This window comes from Doryrhamphus excisus, chromosome 9 (genome assembly GCF_030265055.1).
Source record: "Doryrhamphus excisus isolate RoL2022-K1 chromosome 9, RoL_Dexc_1.0, whole genome shotgun sequence".
NCBI classification, from domain to species: Eukaryota; Metazoa; Chordata; class Actinopteri; order Syngnathiformes; family Syngnathidae; genus Doryrhamphus; species Doryrhamphus excisus.
In genome coordinates, this window is record NC_080474.1 from 9,622,992 (window position 1) to 9,642,269 (window position 19,278).

Here is a 19,278-nt window from a genome sequence, read left to right on the forward strand (position 1 = left end):
ACAGCAGAACTAATTGGCATCAGCAGGAACTGCAACACAGCTGCAGCTTTTAACCCACAATGACACAGCATGTTATCGGAACATTTGTACAAGCTGGTTCGACTTGAATATTTTCAATTTAAAAATACAAAAATATACTGCAAACCAGCAACAAAATCCTGTACGTATGTATGAAATATATTCTGGTGCTTGATTAACAATATAGCATAAGACTCCGCTTATCCTCACTAGGGTTAAGGGTATGCTGGAGCCTAAGCTGACGTTGAACGAGAGGCGTGTTCTTCAGAGGAAATAGTTCATGTAAATATTTGAACTGAAGAACCACAGCTCAAATGTGGATGCAAAAAGTTGACCTTCCAAGCATTTTCATACGCAAATATTGGTAACTGTTTTTCAATATTGAGAGATGTTCCTGTTCCTGCTCTTTCTAATCACGTGGGCCTGAAACATAGGTAATGAATCTCGGGTGATTCCCAGGCACTTAACTTTTTTTCATAAAGAAGAATAAATCAGATACGCCTTTTATAATGTGATGGAGAGACTGACACAGAGCCAAAGGCAACCCGCCTCTGTGCAAACACAGCCGCTAAGTGATTTTTATTTGTCAGCTCAGTCTCTATGGAGACCTGGGTGGGAATGGAACATCCAAATAGAAAGCATGTACTGATCACGTACAGGATTTTTCTGTCAAAATCAGGGTGCTCCCATAATAAGGCTGCTCAGCTCAGTGGCATTAAGTGATCAGTGAAGGAAAAGAAAACACACAACTGAATTATTTTTAGGTGTGAATGGGGTCAAAGGGTTTTCCCAAGTTGTAACATTTTAGAATTTGAGTACATCTCTTGGCAAGCATGCCTCATCCATGCACACACACTAAAAAAAACAACAACACAAAGACTAAATGCAGTCACACGTGAATCCCTCTGAAATACAATTTCACTATATTGCTAAAAACTTGCACCCAAAATAACCATAAAGTACTGGAGGTACTTTGGCAATAGTGTGCTTACGATAAATGTTTACTATCACGGGTTATAGTTCCACAGACATTTCTTGTCTCAGGTTCCCTTCCCATGTCAGTGTAACACTAATATGATCGCATGGCCCCGTCAGACATGTTGGAAATGCAATGGATATCAGCCTGAGTATGAGCAGGTCCCTGTCATGGAATGTTTTCTTTGGTGTCACTTTCTAATTCCTTCCAGTGTCTTTAAGTGCATCCGTGTAAGCAAGCTCAAGTGCGCTGAAATAGTATTAGGGCTGGTATTACACCATCTACTTCTTAGTGTCCAGGGCCTAAAAGTAGCTGACCTTTTAATATTAAATATCAACTGATCATATAATGAAAGTAAACATAAAGGAGGGGGCTCAAAAATAGAATGTTTACTTGCTTGTAGAGTGATCATTGTATCACAGATCTACTATATAAGATGATACTGGCCAGTATCGTCCATCTTAACAAAATCAATAACATACTGTACATCAGAGATATGCAAGCCATAGAATCAGGACTCACAAGTGCTTGTTTAAATTAACCACTTAATTTACTTAGCCCTGTATGTGCCCTGTGATTGGCTGGCGACCAGTCCAGGGTGTACTCTCGCCCAAAGACAACTGACAGTTTGCATGTTCTCCCTGTGCATGCGTGAGTTTTCTCCAGGTACTCCGGTTTCCTCCTACATTCCAAAATTCCAAAAACATGCACATTCCAAACACATGCTAGGTTAATTGGCGACTCCAAATTGTCCATAGGTATGAATGTGAGTGTGAATGGTTGTCTATATGTGCCCTGTGATTGGCTGGCGACCCGTACAGGGTGTACCCTGCCTCTCCCCCGAAAACAGCTGGGATAGGCTCACCACTTTCCACCGCTCGTCCAGATTTATGACAAAGTGGAATTACAGGTGCACCATTTTGGGAGTGACTCGGGATATTAAAATATTGAATATTTTGGACTGTTGTCAAAGTCTGGTCACATGATGGTGACGGGTCGCTGACGATTGCTCATCTATACAGAAACGACGAGCTGCCGTTTTTAGATTTTTCCACTCTGGATGTGTTTTTGTTTTGGAGTTTGGAAAAATTAACGCTTGGTGAAGGTGTTTCTATGTTGCTATGTCCCGAGGAGGGAAGTTACGGTAAAATAGTATACACTATCATTATCATGAATGTATCTGTTATTACATGGTTGTAGCATGTTTATAAAATCATTTTTGGTCTCTTGAGCATATTTTTCTTTTTGCATAGTGATGCCCTACTTACATTCCACCCTCACAAAATGCAAATACATGTAATTTCTTCCGGTTTTAAGATTTTGTTCAAGAGTGTAGATTTCCCAGACGCTAATCCCTAAAACATTAGTAGTGGCTCAGCTTTAGCTCAGGCTCTCTCAAAGCAACTGTGCTCCTCCCAGTATCTCACTCTCTTCCACCCCCACTGTTTCTTTGTTCAGATTGATGAGGTCATGTTTGAACCATCTTTCTTTGGGACTTTGTGTGATACAAGCCTCAACAGAAGAGAGCCAAACCTCTGTTGATGAGGTCAAGATAGTCTGGGGCATGTTTCCACAGATTGTCCTACGGTATAGAATATGTCTTTGTAGGTGTGTCTGCATGTGTGAGAGAAGACACTCACACGACCTGATCATTAGCAGATTATAATGATGATAATGACAAGGGAAATGTAATGACTCCTAAAGTAGATACTCTTTTGAAAACTGAATTGTGTCATGCCAGTGGAATCCAAAACATACCACAGGGGCCTAAATTGGGCAAATACAGAACATGGTTGTGTGGGATTCCAATTGGGGAAAGCAGATTATAGTTGTCACATTAAAGAAGTTTGTGTTATTTTCTTCAAAGGTGTACAAAAAATTGCATTTTTCAATGCAGTTTAATGTCAAGCCAAGACATGCTTATACATTTACTGAGTATAAGTATAAGTATTCAGTGTATAAAAGTAATGTATATGTTAATCTAATGTGTGTACCATTCATTCAATTGTTAATTAATTTATTGTCTCCTGCTAATCCTTTTCGGGTCACAGTTGAACTTAGCCCATTTCCGACTGAGAGGCAGGGTACATCCTGTACAGACATAGGGCACATATAGACAACAAAAAACAACCATTCATTTTCATACCCATCTGCAATATTTATTCTCCAGTTAGCAAAAATGCAAGTTTTTGGTATGTAGGAGGAATACCTTGAAAACCTCACACGGAGAACATGCAAACCCCTCCATCATTGACAGTCTTGCATACTTTTCCTCCTTTAAACTCGGGTCCTCTAACAGAAGCCTTATGGCCTGAGGGTTCTACACATATATCTCGAGAGATTGCTCCTGCAATCGGCTGAAGCAAAAAACCCATTTTAGGGGGTCGCAGCCTCGAGTGATTTGATTACCACAGGCATCACTGTTGTCTTTCCACATATTTGGTAGCTGTTCCCCTAACTCTTAGTGTTTTTGTTCGAGTGTTCCATCCTTTTGATGTTGATTGGGATCACTGCACCCATCGCAATTGCCTTTTTGGGCTGTTTATAAACTATCCACAATGTCCGGTTCCTCACTAGGTTATCAACCTGAATGTTACCCTGAATTGTGGCTCTGTTGTTCACAAGTCTTTGACCTCTGTCCTTCCGCTTAGTGTACAACTCAGGATGCTGGACCTGGGGTGAAACATTCCATGCATTGTGAGGAGCTTCCTTGTCATGATGTCAGCTGGGTTTTTTTTTAATCTCCTCTGATTAATGTATGATCACAGCATGGATATCAAACGATGCAACATGGTTAGAGTTTTTTTTTAGAGGTATTCATAGTCAAAATAAGTGTATGCCAATGACAGCCAATGACAATGACAAAATTACTAATTTTCCCCGTGTTATACTGCAAGGGAAAGAAATATGTGATCATGTTTCACAAAAGTATTGTGAATGATGGGCAAAATTCCCCTGTGCAGTTCCCCTTTAAAATGTCAAATATATTGATCATGAATGCTGTTACTGGTTTGATTTGATATGTTATTATTTTTCCTGCTGGCTTTATACAATTTTAAGCCAAAGTCTTCCTTGGCCAACATTTTCTGGAGTCCCAGCAGACTTTGGGCGAGAGGCGGGATACACACTGGACTGGTCGCCAGCCAATCACAGTGCAATTACAGCACCAGTTGTGCAAAACTATTCAACTGAAAGCATGTATCTCTTAACTCCACAAACTCCAAGTCCCAGGTGTGTAGTCAAAATATTTTACACTATCTCGATGTTCTATCATAGTACAGACAGTAATCGCCGACATCTCTCTTTGTCTGTCTTTACATTGCTTAATTTGTGACATTCTTCTCCAAAGGGAAAATAGAATGAATGATGGTTGGCTTTGACTCGCGTGGTTCTCAACCAAGTCAAGTGTCAGACCCTCCAGGATTACACAATGTGGCAATTGCACCAATTCACCCTAATCACCACAAATTATGTGTGTCGTTCCAACTTTGTTCAACCTCCACGCATTTTGGACAATAATTATTATTTTACTTCTATTTTCACCAATAGAATTTGTCCCTAAGCAGTGCTCAAACGCGCATGTCACCTGTCCAACCAGTCAAATGTGTCCCCACCCACGTCCTTTACTTTGACAGAGATGTCAAAGTGTGATTTTATTTTTCAGTTTTTTTCCACATCATACATCTTTTTCTACAATTTATTTTCAATATAATAAGTATACAGGTCAAACAACTAGTACCAGTTAGAGTTCTTTTTAGGTAAAGCAAGGTGATGGGTGGCGCCAGAAGGACTAAAGTTTTGTCCATCACCCTCTTCTTGTGCTGCAAGTTTTGTTTTGAATTCCACTTGAGGCAAATGAAGCACATCTCAACAGCCAAGTTTCTTCTGAAGAAAGACTTGACAGAACCTATTTCAGAGGTAACCTTGACAGAGTAAATTGCATGGCAGAAGCAGACACTGGAGCCTCATCAATCTGTAATGCCCCTATGATGGAGAAAATTTGTTACGCTCGCTGTGAACTGTCTGCATACCGACATAGTTGTCATATTTCTCCTGCTTGTTCTGGATCATTATTATGAAACTCACATTGGAGTCTTGGGGGGGGGTAGAGAGATTATAATCTCATGCCCCTACATGTCTCGAGTAACAGCTAATGCATGTTAACATCTTGCAATGTCATTCCACTTCATTGACTTATCAACTTTGTCAACTTTGTCACCACACTGAAATGCTGGAGGCAATATGAAGTGGTGGGTTGCTGCATGGGCATGCGTGGTGCAAAACCCCTCAAATCTCAGATCTGGCCAGCGGCTGAGACCACCGTGCAAAACACGTGGTCATAAACTTGTTATGACCTTCTCTGATCTAATTTAAAGGGGACCTATTATGCACTTTCTACTTATCTGACCTCTAAATGTTCTTAGAATGTTGTATTATCTTGTAAAACTATGCCAACCTTTCATCTTTGGAAGTGAACCCTGAAAGAAGTTTTCAATGGCTCTGAACGCTGTGTTTCAGAGAGTTTTTTTCCAACACTGGTCCCTGTGACGTCACTTTATATGGACGTTCCTGAATACAAGCTGTAGACATGATCTCCGCAACTCTGCTGGGCTGTGAAGAGTTCACCGTGTTAGCACAGAGTGTGACCAATCCCAGCGGAGTGGGCGTGCAGGCTGTGGGTGGAATGAACTTTTCTGGAGGACTGCATCAAAACAGACCATTTTGGAAAGCCAAGGAACTACAGCGGGAATAGGTGCAGATTGATAACTCAATACAAATGGCATAATAATAGCACTCTTTAAACAGGGTTGAACACGCAAAAGTACTCAGATGGATCTGAGACACAATTAAACAAACCAAGCAACAAACTTAGCTTAATGACCTATGGAAAGAGATGGATGGGGTATTTGTCACATTTGCACTTAAGTGCAGACAGTAGGGATCTGCATGTCAACAGTAACTGTGTTTTCTTTGGATTCTGTCCATAAGGAGTAGACATGTCTTCTCTTGTTCCGTTTTTTCACTTTGTGGCATGTCAAAATTGTCTGCACTATTTTAAGTGTTTTTTTTTTTGCCTAGAGGGAAAAAAAAAACCTTACAAATTTGTTTCCAACAACAAAGGGACTATAAATACCGTTCTTCTGTACCAATCCTAATATCCACATGTGACTTAGGCTGTGTCTGTTCCAAAATAGTTTTTAAAAATTTTCTTGATCATTTTTAAAAGTTTGAAACGTTATCTGTATACATAAGATTATGTCAGATTATATATCACGAAAATAATTGAAACGACTCAACTCATAACAAACGCTGTAACCCTACCACAGCAGGACACAGAGCATTTAAACCATGCAAACTCCAAGCAGCCACAATAGAAAGTCTCATGTGTGAAACAGGTGTGGCGTATTGACCAAGAAGTTACTTTAGTACAGGAATCAGCAACCTTAACTATCAAACGAGCCATTTTACCCACGCAGGAAAAATGCAAGTCATCCATCCACTTATTCAGGTCCAGGTCAGCAGTCTGAGTCGAGAAACTCAAACTTCCATGTTTTCAGCAACCTCCTGCAGTTTCGCTTAGAGGGTACCCAGGTATTCGCAGGCCAGCCGTGAGAGATAATTCTTCCAGCATGTCCAAGGTCGACTCTTGCATCCTCCTGGTTAGGTATGCCCAGAACACCTTACCAGGGAGGTGTCTGAAAGGCATTCATTCTAGATTTCATGGGCACACAGTTTCCAAAGTGCAGCATAAACTCGTAAAATAATAAATAAGTACAAATACTTAATTAATACAATATCTGATAATAATAACTAATGATAAAAATAAAAACAAAACATTTTTACATGAGTGGGGACAGTGTTCCATAGCTTGGGGCCGCCTACAAAAAAGGACCGGTCTTAAGTCTAGTCTTGGGCATCACTAGCGGGAGCTGGCCTCTGGATCTCAATGACCACAGGGGAGTATAAATTTGGATGCCACAGCCCATTCAATACACATGAGAGCTTTACCTTCTGGCCCTCAAACCGGATATTCTCAATGTCTTGGTTGTGCCTATAATTCTGTCCATAAAAATAATGAACAAATGGTAGCTTTTGTTGAGGCCAACTTTTCTGGAGGACTGCATTAAGTATGGTAGCGTCAAGATTTGTGGGTCTGTGGGTCTTCTCTGTATTCAAAGTGGTCAACCACATAGCGGTGTGACTGTGAAGGTGTTGGCAAGGGAAAGTTCTCTGACTCCAGACTGCTTAATTCCCCCAGGATCATCGACGGAGAGCCCAGCTACACATTGTTCACTAATCTATCTAAATCTGTATTACTGAAAATGTATCATTCATGATTCATATGATCGATTTACCTCACAGGTGTGGCACATCATTGTGCTGATGAGACGGCATGATTATTACACAGATGTGCCTTTGGTTAGCCACAATAAAAGTCCATTCCCAAATGGGCAGAGTAATTAAATGGGGGTTGTTGACGTACGAACACCATTCAGTATCTGGTGTGACCACGATGACCCTCAAACACCTTACACGGCATTTCAGAACATCCCCAAAATGTTTGTTATCATCAAAATGTTGTCCATAAAATGCACCTGTTGTTGTTGTCCATAACATACATGCCTGACCATACTATAACCCTACTGCCTCCATGGGGCACTCCATCCAGAACACAGCTGCATTTTACTGTACTGGTTCCAGTTTGAATGCACAGAGATACTGTGACAAGAGCCTGAGGCCCATTGCTGTGTCATTCATCCAGTAGCATCACCTCATTTTGCAGCATGATAATGCTCATGCATTGCCCATATTGCAAGTGTCTTTAAACAATTCCTGGAAGCTATAATTTAATGAATTGCAATCTAATATTCTACTATGAAGCGAGATGTAGTCAGATGATGTTACTTGATGAAGGCAGCTTTGGATGTGTTAAGAAATGTCACAAATCAGATACTGACAGAATGGTAGCCATTAAAGTAATTAGGGATGACCTTGAAGTTGTTCACATGAGAGGAAATTGCTTTTCTCGATCCAGAAAAATTGCACTTTGTCAGCTGTAATAGCTTTCTCTTTGAGACAAGCATTGTCTCCCCGGACTTCAAACTTGACGGCGAGAGCTTGAACTGTATTATGAATGCATGTTCTACTGCGGAGCTCAAAACTGGCAAACTTTTCTGGTACCAACACAATGTATTACAATACCTAGCCTCAACCAAATTCAGTGCGGTGTTGTGGATCAGGAACATGCTTCTACTACCACAAACAGCAACAGACATCAAAGTCAGAAATTGAAAACCTCACAGGATATAGGATACTACTCTATTAACCCCCAACATTCACGGCTTTAGTCTCTAAAGGTCACAATTTGGTAAAGATTCAACACATGCAGACAAGATACATCACCATAGATACAATACAGTATACAACAACATAGTATATAATATAATACGGCAGGTGGGGACTGCACTGGTGTCATATTTTGTATTTATGTAGTGACAATATACTGTATATTTATGCAGAGGTTGTAGTGGATAGATTGTGTACCGATAACTGACCACACCCAATGGTGAATTTCCGCTAAATCGGTTTCCTTATTAAGAAAACCACTATTCTTGTAGTTACAGCATGGAAAAGCTGTTTACAACCTTCTAAAGATAGCTTTTAACATTATTAGAGCTGTGACAGGCCGTGACCTGAAATAACACCCCTCCGTTAATTTATTACCCAATATAGTCAATATAATAAGAGACAATGAGACGAGTAAATTAGACATAATATACGTATATGACAATCTAATGGGAGTTGTAGCATACTGGCCCTTTAAACCCACTCTTTTCCAATTGTGAAGGCCAGCACACTTCCTTGACAGCATGGACAATGTGGAAAGTGTCAATACAGAGTTGCAGCCGGCCACTTGATTTTTATGGGAACGATTGGTATGCATGCTCTAAGAGCTGTTGGGTGTTTGAAAGGTGGAGGAACACTCCTATTTATGGGTAAGCATCCAGTTTTTAATGAATATAATGCATTTCCTTTTCTGACATCCTAAAATGTCTTCTGAGAATATAATCCAGATCCCTACCTCTCTCTCACGCACAAAGACAAGGACATGCATGCAGGAGTCATGAACACACGCATGAAGGACTTCTGCAACTTAATTCACATGCTCAGAGAAACAACCCGTTAGTAATGTAAACATCCCGTCAACAGAGTCACTTCCTGCTCCTGTCTTATGACAGAATTGAATCAAGATTTTTTTCATTGTGATTTCAGCAGTTTCCCAGTGTGGGCGGTAAAAGGCAGGCCATGGAGCACACCCCTATGAACGTCATGGTCAATTCCTTTCACTGAAGAACACCCTTGATACTTCTCTGAGCCAGATAAACAGTATCTAATGTTGGCTTTCCACGGTGCAAATCAAAAATGTGATGTTTTATGTAAACTTTGAAGGAACTGGAAGTTTACAGACACACCCTTGATAAAAAATGTAGCACCCGTTGAAAAATTGCAAGTATTTACATGGATGTTAGAGGCTCTAAGCAGAGATTCAAATTGCAAAAAGAAGAAAGGGGAATGAGACCAAAACATTTTGAGTTAGAAATGTATTGCAAACAACCATTGAACTGAATTAGGCTAATCATCAGCTGATCAAAAGTTTAGGACTAGTGCTAAAAACAACAACACCTGATGCCCCCCTAAAATAGAAGCGTTCAGCAATTGTGGATGCACCATGAGTGGTGCATGAGTGGTAAAATTCTTGTTAGTCACCTCAAAAATTAGTTTGGGCATGCTTGATGACAGTGTTTCCAGGAGGCAATTGTGAATTTCCAGGTGATGAAGATGGCTTCATAGAGGGCATCCATTGTCTGGAACTGATACCCAATTTTTATAAAATCCCCACATCCATCCCCATATGTTCACAATTGGAGTTATATCAGGGGAACACGCAGGATGGTCCAAAAGTGTGAAATGATTTCCCTCTGCAGGTTTGTCCTGTTGAAAAAGCCAGTCATTTCCACACTAGCTTGGGCCTTCAATCTTGAGGGATGCCGCCTGCAACATCTCCACATTGCCAGCTGCTGTTTGATTCCCATGCACAACCTGAAGCTCCCTTGTTGCATTGAAGGTAAAAGCACTCCAGATCATGAAGCCGCCACCTCCACTCTGTCGTGTGGAAAATAGGGATGCAGGAGTATACCAATATCTGTATCTCTTCACTCATCTAAATTATCTGTATCCGTACTGGTAATATGCAGGGTTTAACCAGAAATGGGCGGGGCTTAAATCTGAAATTGACTTGAATTGAGCAGAAGTTTCTATATTTAAAATTATCCCGCTATATGTGTACTGTGTTATGTGCGTGAGGGATCCTTGAGACTTTATTATTTAATTATCCATCCATTTTCTATGCCGCGTATCCTCACTAGGATAGCAGGGGTATGCTGGAGCCTATCCCAGCTGACTTTGGGCACGAGACGGGGTACACCCTGGACTATAAACACCCAAACAACTACTGTCTTGAAAAACAATATGCACCGTGTACGTTATGAAACACATTTAAGATTTCAAGGTGCATACTGCAACATATTGAGAGGGGTGTAATTGTCACGCTGCACAGTGACATGTTTTACCTTGTGTTTCTGTTTGGGGGTACGTCCGGGTTTTGTTGTTATTTGGACTTTTACGGCTCTCTTTGTGCACCTGCAGATGTGGACCTCCCTTGAGTTGGGCGGAGCTACCTGACGGGCGCGGCTGTTGCCAATCGTCCTCATTTCCGGTCTCCTTCTTAAGGCACTGAGCTGCGGCAGGAGGGTGCTGGATTATTCCTTTGTGGACGTGACAGACCAGCTCTGAGCTGTTACCTGCTCCTGTGCCCCTTCAGCGCTGCTCACGCCTCAGCCACGCACCCTCCTACCCGTCCGGTAGCCCGCTTGCCTCTAAGACTGCTTACTGTTTCTTGTGGTAATTTGTGTTGTGCCTGCTTGCACTCAGTCACGGAGCCCCCTTTTTTGTGCTCCGTCGCCCTTACTTACTTGTGCCTCACTCGACTGGACTATTAAAGCTGTTAAACCTTACCTGAGCCTGCTGGGTCCTGCATCCTGGGATCCGACCTCCGCGCCACGCGGCCAAGCCCCAACAGTAATATTTCAGCAGGATGCTTGATGCTGCTCTTGTGAGGCTGTGCAAGTGTACCTAATGTTGTGTCCAGTCAATGATGGTTGCCTTTGCCACTGTCCGTACACCGCTAACTGAAAATGAACAAAGTTCTTTTATTGTAGGTAGCACGGCTGTTTTGCCTTTCATGGAATAAGACAAAAACACATTTCAAGGGGAAAAAAGCGGCCATGCTACCCCAATTGAGTTGTTGAGTGTTTGCACAGTGCTGTGCACCGTGCATGCTATGGAACAAGTTTACCATGTAACTTTAGATACAAACCAAACTAGTGACGAGCTGAAGAAAACCTAATAAAGTGAAGGTATTGTGATAAACGCCAAACCGTTTTCAACTTCCCAATTGCACAGTGTACTGTGCGTGAATGTGTGTGACCAGCCAATCACAGAGGGTGAAGAGTGAATACATAATGAGCTTTTTCTTTAAACATGACAACAGATGATGACAAAATGTACTCTTTTCATACTCATATCCGGCAAAAATGCATTATCCCAAGTGGAAAACATTTCAGGTGGGCTCTCCTTCTCATGTAAGTAATGTTGGAAGCCATCAGGACCATCAATGGCAATCATCAAAGACCATCATTTGTTTCTCATCAGAGAATAAAACATTATTTCATCTTTCAATGTCACATGTTTGGTGCTCCTGTGCAAATTCCAAACAGGCAATGTAGTGTCGCCTTTCAAGACGTTTTTTCTTCTTAAAAGCCTTCTCTCACAGATGTCGTCTAATGGTTATTGGACTGCACTCAGCACCAAAAAGAACCTTCAATTGGACTGAGGAGAGTCCTGTGTCTTGACTGACAGGCAATCGATTCGCTGGCTGGTGACATTTTTTCCGGTCTACCAATTGACTTTTTTTGTTCCATAACCTTCAGGATTTTAAAGAAGTTTAAAATGACCACCTTACTGTGTCCAACCTCAGCAGCACTAGGAGAGGCCTTGCTGATGCATCTGAATGCATCTGACCACGTTCAAAGAACTGCATATGTCTCTCTCACACCAACTATCCTCATGTCCAAAATATTATTATGAATGCATATGCTACATAATGACATCAAAAGTGTATGTGAGCCATTACACTTACAATCCCTAAATAATCCCATGTTGTGTAATACATGGAATGTCAATGAACATACACATATGCCTAGTTTGTGTACAAACTTGAATCCCCTAGAATGGAAGGGTATAATGAGAGTTACAGTATTCTACTCTTTACAAGGTTGGAGACAGTCTGCTTTTGCACTGGAGGCTGTGAGGACCACAGGGTGGTGGATTATTCCACAGACTTTATGGGTCTGAAAATAACTGTCCCACCTAGTCTCTCACTGCACCCCCGGTAATCATAAAGTGCAGCTATCCACAAATATATTTAGTGCATGCTAAAACTGTCATGTCACCGATATTTGGCAAACTCACGTTCAACTGTCTATGTCTAGCACCAAAAGTATGCTCACAAATATCAAATCAAAATCACACACACATTTTACTCTGGATTCTGGTCCATTGTTTTCACTTAGCAGGAAGTCTTGACTGTTGAGATATCCTTACCAAATAGGTGACCAATGATGGACACCTTTTAGTGGTAGAGCGAAGGGACACCAACTTCCCAGTCAACACCCCTGATGTACATTAAATGTGGAACAAAAGCCTGTTGGTGCTTTTATTAGTAGACCTGGGTTGGTATTCTACCTGCTAGTATTTGACTCCAGCTCTTGTCCGAGCATTGGTTTTCTTGTCATCATATTGGCTGATGTTTATGCCTTATGTGGCTTTGAAGTTCAAGCTGATGCTGGAAGTATTCGCATGGGAGGGTCGGTGGGGGTCGAGGGTGTTGAAGTTGTTCCTTTGTTTTTCTGCATTTCTTTTCCTCATTTTGGTGTCTGCGCTGCTTGAGGGAGCTGGTTCGATTACGTATAGCAGTCCTCCAGGCTGTCCTGTTTCTGGCAATTTGTTCTCATGAGGTTGCCTTGGTGGCTCTCCTCTGGCTATTGTTCCCAATGTAAGTTCTCCTTAAGAATGGTCCTCCGGAAACGATGTAGACAATGTAGACTACTTAAAAAATCCTATGTGGCTTACCATCAAAAACAAAGTGGATTTCTGTGCCTCATTTTGGTGTATTAATTTAGTGGCACTGAAAATAGGCAAAGGTAAATTTTCAGTGGTACAGGTGTGATTGTGACAGGAGTAACCCATACTGGTACACAAATGTAGAGCACTCCTTTATGGCTGTCAGTGTGGAAAAAAAACAAAAAAAACATAAATACTGAAATTGCTCCGGAGTATAAGTTGCACAATGAGCCATTCATTCATTCATTAATTTTCTACCGCTTATCCTCGCGAGGGTCGCGAGGGTGTTGGAGCCTATTCCAGCTGTCTTTGGGCGAGAGGCGGGGTACACCCTGGACTGGTGGCCAGCCAATCACAGTCAAACAACCATTCACACTCACATTCATACCTATGGACAATTTGGAGTCACCAATTAACCTAGCATGTTTTTGCAATGTGGGAGGAAACCGGAGTCCCTGGAGAAAACCCGCACATGCACGGGGAGAACATGCAAACTCCACACAGAGATGGCCGAGGGTGGAGGTGAGGCTGTGAGGCCTGCGTGCTAAGCACTCACCCGCCGTGCAGCCGCACGGCTAGCCAAACCATGAAAAAAAAGTAATATTGTGCGAGTAACGTCGGTTAGCCAAGCAAGAATTTAGTATTGTATCAATTTCTGCTCTAATTGTGAGGTATGCATGTACTGTACTTGAAGTACTGCAAAATCTTGCAAATGTTTTTATGAATTTTCCCTGTGTTCTGTACTTCTGGTTTTACTGCCATAATTCAGGAAATTTGTGAATTTCATTTCCCATTGATTAATTCATGACTTCATTTCTTTTATAATATTAAAGTATGATGAAATGTTAGTAAATTTGTCTCATATTTATTTTACTCTAGTTTGGTTGGGAATTTAAAAAAAAATTGCATTCAGTCATGTAAATGCATGACCTCATATGAGGTTTACCAGGAAAATAAGTTTACTTTAAGTCTAATGGCATGGAAAAGGGTGTGTGCATGTGTGTGTTGGGGACAGGGTCTGTGTTTCTTAGGAACAAAATGAACTGTACTTGTTTTGGCCTAATGCAAAGTACTTGAAGGCTTTTTCATGGTTGGAAACACTTTAGGAGTCCAATATCCCTATTCAACTGCTTGAGTCCTGCAGAGCTTCAGCCTGTTGCGGTTGTCTTCAGCTGTTTGGAGGCCATAATGTGAGAGTTCTGGGTTTCTATCAGCCTCTCTTTGTCCTGTCCCACAGAGAGGCTCCTGTTGATGACTTATTTTGGAAACTAGAAGCACAGGCCTCTCACCACTCACAAGAAGATGGCGAGTGACAGGACCAGGTCGGCTGGTGCCGAAGTGTGTGAAAAAGGGAGTGACAATGGTAATGTTTTGGTTGATTAATAATTGTGTTCATTTGGTGCCCGGAGACGATTTGTTTTTAATTTAAAAATATCTCATAGCTGAAGGTATGATAAATTACTACAACCATCTTGATCAAGATGAACAACTCTAAACAACATGTTGGCCGTCTCGATGGGAAGTTTCAGTACAAAAATAAACCAAGACCCTACATTTGCACACTCTACAGCAGGAGTCTCCAATTAAACTTGATTAAGGTCTGTTGGTGCATTTTTTTCATGTCAAACAAACAAGCTCATATGAATATCAACTGTAATGAAACCTTGCACATCACCCTAAAACCAGTGCTTCTCAAATAGTGGGTCGTGAGGCAGGGAGGAAATTCATTACCCACTGCCAACATGTCTGAATTTGAATATGCTTGTATGCTTCACTACTCTGTATTTTGTTGCATTTTATTGGTTTCAGTTTCGAGTTCAGTACATATAAATAAATATCAGTTTCTCAATAGTATTTCATATTGGGTGGGGTGGAGGGATATTTCATTTCGTTATCAAACGAGTATCTGTTATGGATAATGCGTTTTTGCCGATAGTATGAAACGAGTACATTTCGTCATTATCCGTATTTGTGTTTAAATAAAATGCTCATTATGTATTCACTCTTCACACGCTGCGATTGGCCAGCCGCACACAGACACCACCTCCCTGCAGCCACCGAGGAACTCAGTGGCGCCACACAATCGGGAAGTCAAAAACGGCTTGGCGGTTGTCATAATGCCTCCACTTTAATAGCTCGCCACTATTTTGGTTTGTATCTAAAGTTACTTGATAAACTTGTTCCGTAACGTGTGATTGCACTGTGTGCAGACACTCAACAGCTCAATACATATAACCTGCGTTGACTGGCCACAACATTAGGTACACTTGCACAGTAGCGCAAGAGCGGCCTACCAATTGACGGCATATTTTTTGTACTGCTTATCCCTAATTAATATTATATCTTAATGTGCTTATAGTGATCTTTTATTTCACTCTGCCATTCAAATGAACTCTCATGTGATTTCTCTAATAGTGCTGTTTGATAAAGTGTTTGGAACCCCAGTGCATATCAAATAGAGGTGGTCTCCATCCACTTGTAAGCAAATTGCGGTTAACTTCAGCTGTTAAAAATGAGTATCTGTTATGGATAATGCATTTTTGCGGGATACGAGTATGAAACAAGGACATTTTAGCAATATCCGTATTTGTGTTTAAAGGGGACCTATTATGCCTTTTCCACTTTTCTGAGCTACAAATGTAGTTAGAATGTTGTATTCTCGTTGTTAAACAATGCCAAAGTTTCAGATAATGAAGAAAAAAGAAGGGCATTTGGAAGTGAGCCCTAAAGTTTGGGATGGCTCAAAAAGCTCAGTTCCAAAAGGCGTGGTAGAACTGCTCATCTGTGATGTCACAGAAGGGTGGACTTCTTATGTGGGCATGGCTAGCTCTCTGCCTTCCCCCAGGCTCTGCTCCTCTGTTTACTTGCTAGAAATGCAAGTTCCTGATTACCCTACCAGCAACAAAATCTGTCAACTGAATTTCACACTGGACTGTTTTGTGAAGCTGGACTAGCCAACAAACTTTCCAACTTTACTTAGTCGTGTGGAAGAGTCAGAAGAGCAAGCAGTAAGTAACAATTTATCAGTGTCCTAACTGTGTTTATTTTATACAATCCCTTGCATGGCTAATAGCCATCTCCCACCACAATTAATGGCCATTGAAAGACGTCTTGAAGTAACCTCTTCTTGAGAAACATTGGACTTCCAGTCTCCAGTTCTGGATTGTTAAAAACTACATGTTAAAAACCCATATTTTAAAAAGATACATTGCCGTTTATTATCAACTCCTATACACAGCTAGCGGCAAGTGTGACCAACCATAACAGAGTGGGGGTGCCTGCAGGCAGGCCATGGGTAGAATATATTAAAACAGACCATTTTGGCGGGAACCATGTAATTCAAAGAAATATACCTGAATAGGTGCAGATCCTGAAAGATCAAATATTACACCCCTCTCAAAACTTTGTACACCGTACGTTTCACAAGTGAGATGTATACGACTTGTCACTGCCGGTGTGTTTTTGTTGGAAAACTTTGCTTCAAGTACTGAATGCTGTGTCTTTTTAATACAGTGAACGAGGCTGACACATTTTTGGTTAAACCATGCACACTTCTGGTTTATGCCCACCGACTCAGAGTAGATACGGATACGGATATGGATACGGATACGGTACAGACACAGACACAGACACAGACACAGATACTTGCCGACCCCTAGTATTCCACGTTAAAGACTGGCAATGGCATTGTAAAGGACATTTTTCTGCAACAAAACAAAGCTGGTAAAAAGACCACCATAAGCATGTTTAAGTAATTACTTTATGTTCTTGGCTACTTTTACCACCTGGGATACAATCCTCCAAAAAACTGTAATTCCAAAACCATTAAATACGTACGTCGTGGTAGGTTACTGATCGGCCAACAGAAAAAGTTTAAAAAAAAGTTAATGAGCACATTGAACACTGTTTTGAATCATACAGCTTTAGCTGGTCAGCTGTAGTTTCTGTCCTAGTTTTGATATGTTAATCTCTCAGGAAATACCAATTACTGCTCTGAATGCTGTGTGTTATCAGTGGAAATAGCCAAAAGGGTGTTTTGCATGTAACATTTCCGCCTTTGCCTCTGTGGGAGTATGTAGTTTATTAGAGCTGGTAAAACTTTCTGGGTGATCTGATTTTGATCAACATTTTGACATTTCCACTAGTTGACACAGTGTGTATTGTGAAGCAATTTCAATTCATATTGTTGATGAAAGCTTAGTAGTGGGAAAAGTCTGAAGGAAAATGTCATAGATGGAAAAGTTACAGTTTAATTTACATTAATCATAGATTACACTTTCATATGCATTCATTTCCCCACACGTCTGTTTTTACAATTTCCATATAAGTCAGCTTCACTCAACGTATTTTCCAGTGATTTAAGCATCTCTCAATTTTCTCCTAATCAAGCCCCTTTCATACTTATCCCCAAAAAGTGAAAGAGGAGATGTGTTTCACATACCCCACATAGAAAAGGTCTGAGCTGAGTTTCCTACTGAGAACCTTCTTCTGGGGCAGCAGTGCTACCCATTCTGCACTGAATGGAACGTGCTACTCTGTGAAAGTATGGTAAAATATGTTTTTTTTCCAGTATGGAGACAAGGAATACATTGGACACACATTGTCCATCACAGGGATGACATACTGGTGAAACAGACAATCATTTACAATCAGGGTAGGGCTTACCATTAGGAAAACAGGCAATTGCCTGGGGCCCCGAGATTTCCAAGAGTCCCCAAAGGTTTCATATGAATTTAAATATAAATGACATATTACTGTTTCAGTATTGATTCACGCCTAAAACTACATCAAAATGTGTAATCTATCATGAGTGCTTTAACTGCTGTGACTGTGCATGTACAGATTCAATCTGAAAAATGGGAGCAAAATAAGCTTGTTGGTTGGTTTGGAGAAAACGGCTGTGCAGTTCCCCCAGTGCAGAGAAGAGGAGACTGGAAGAGGGAGCTTTTTTAACCAACACTATGAAATGTAGACAGTTTGACAACAGCACGGTGTTTTAAGGATGTAGCTAAGTGTCATTATTTCATTAATTACGTTACAGTTTTTTTGTGTAATTAACGCACCCGCACTAGAGCAAGCACGCTTCGGGTTAGACGTTATGCACATAGTGATGTAAGTGCTGTCCCACTCATTTGCTAAAAAGCCTTTTTTTCCATTTGTATGCATCATAACTCTGCAAAAAGTGAGGCCCTGCAATAAACCTAATCCTTGATTTGTCCCAGCACATCACCATGATCAAAAGTAATCTCTGAACTGGCCATGCAGTCTGTCCCCATCACTTAAGATTTGACATTTTGTTTAGCATTTATACATAACATTAATAGATAAATTAATTTAGATTTAAAATGTATATTATTTAGATTTAACATTTATATTCCATTTTGTCCATAGGTATGAATGTGAGTGTGAATGCTTGTTTGTCTATATGTGCCCTCTGATTGGCTGGCGACCAGTCCAAGGTGTACCCCGCCTCTCACCCAAAGACAGCAAGTGACATGAGTGAGGATAAGCGGCATAGAGCATGGATGGATGGTGGAAGCTGAATGTGAGAAAACAAGCTAAATGTGACACAAGTGAGCTAAATATTCAAAATATGTAATCTTAAAAAGTGGCACTGAAATTTTACACTTGTTAGTCCAAAAGTATTGTGTAAGTATCACAGGATTTGGTATTGGGTGTGTGATCCAAGGTGGCTGATTAAAATGCTGGGAGTATTCCGGTCACATCTTCATTCATTCATTAATTCATTTTCTACCGCTTAATTTCACAAAATTCAATGTGCCAAAAGTGTTAAAATACAACAGTAAACATGCAATACAACCATCAAAACAATGTACAAGAACTGTGTGAAAATCTTTGTCCAAAACCGAATCATACAAAAACTGGGAGATTCTAGCATATTTCTTGCAACCATTGAAAGAGTTGCTGTTACCGAGTGTGGCAGCAAATAGGGATTTAAAAGACAGGAACAAAATACAAAACACAACACAGCTGAGGTTTAAACCCCAATTGAAAACATTACTCCACGCAATATGGGCTGC

General features: G+C 40.8%; 1 long non-coding RNA gene across 1 annotated transcript in view; it reads left to right on the forward strand.

Moving 5' to 3' along the window:
• The window catches only part of LOC131136087 (uncharacterized), a 30,266-nt gene extending 20,122 nt beyond the window's left edge, over window positions 1–10,144 (forward strand). Inside the window, exon 5 of the long non-coding RNA XR_009131686.1 lies at window positions 9,982–10,144. This is a non-coding gene — a long non-coding RNA (uncharacterized LOC131136087). The remainder of the gene's footprint in view (window positions 1–9,981) is intronic.
• Window positions 10,145–19,278: the final 9,134 nt, after the last annotated feature.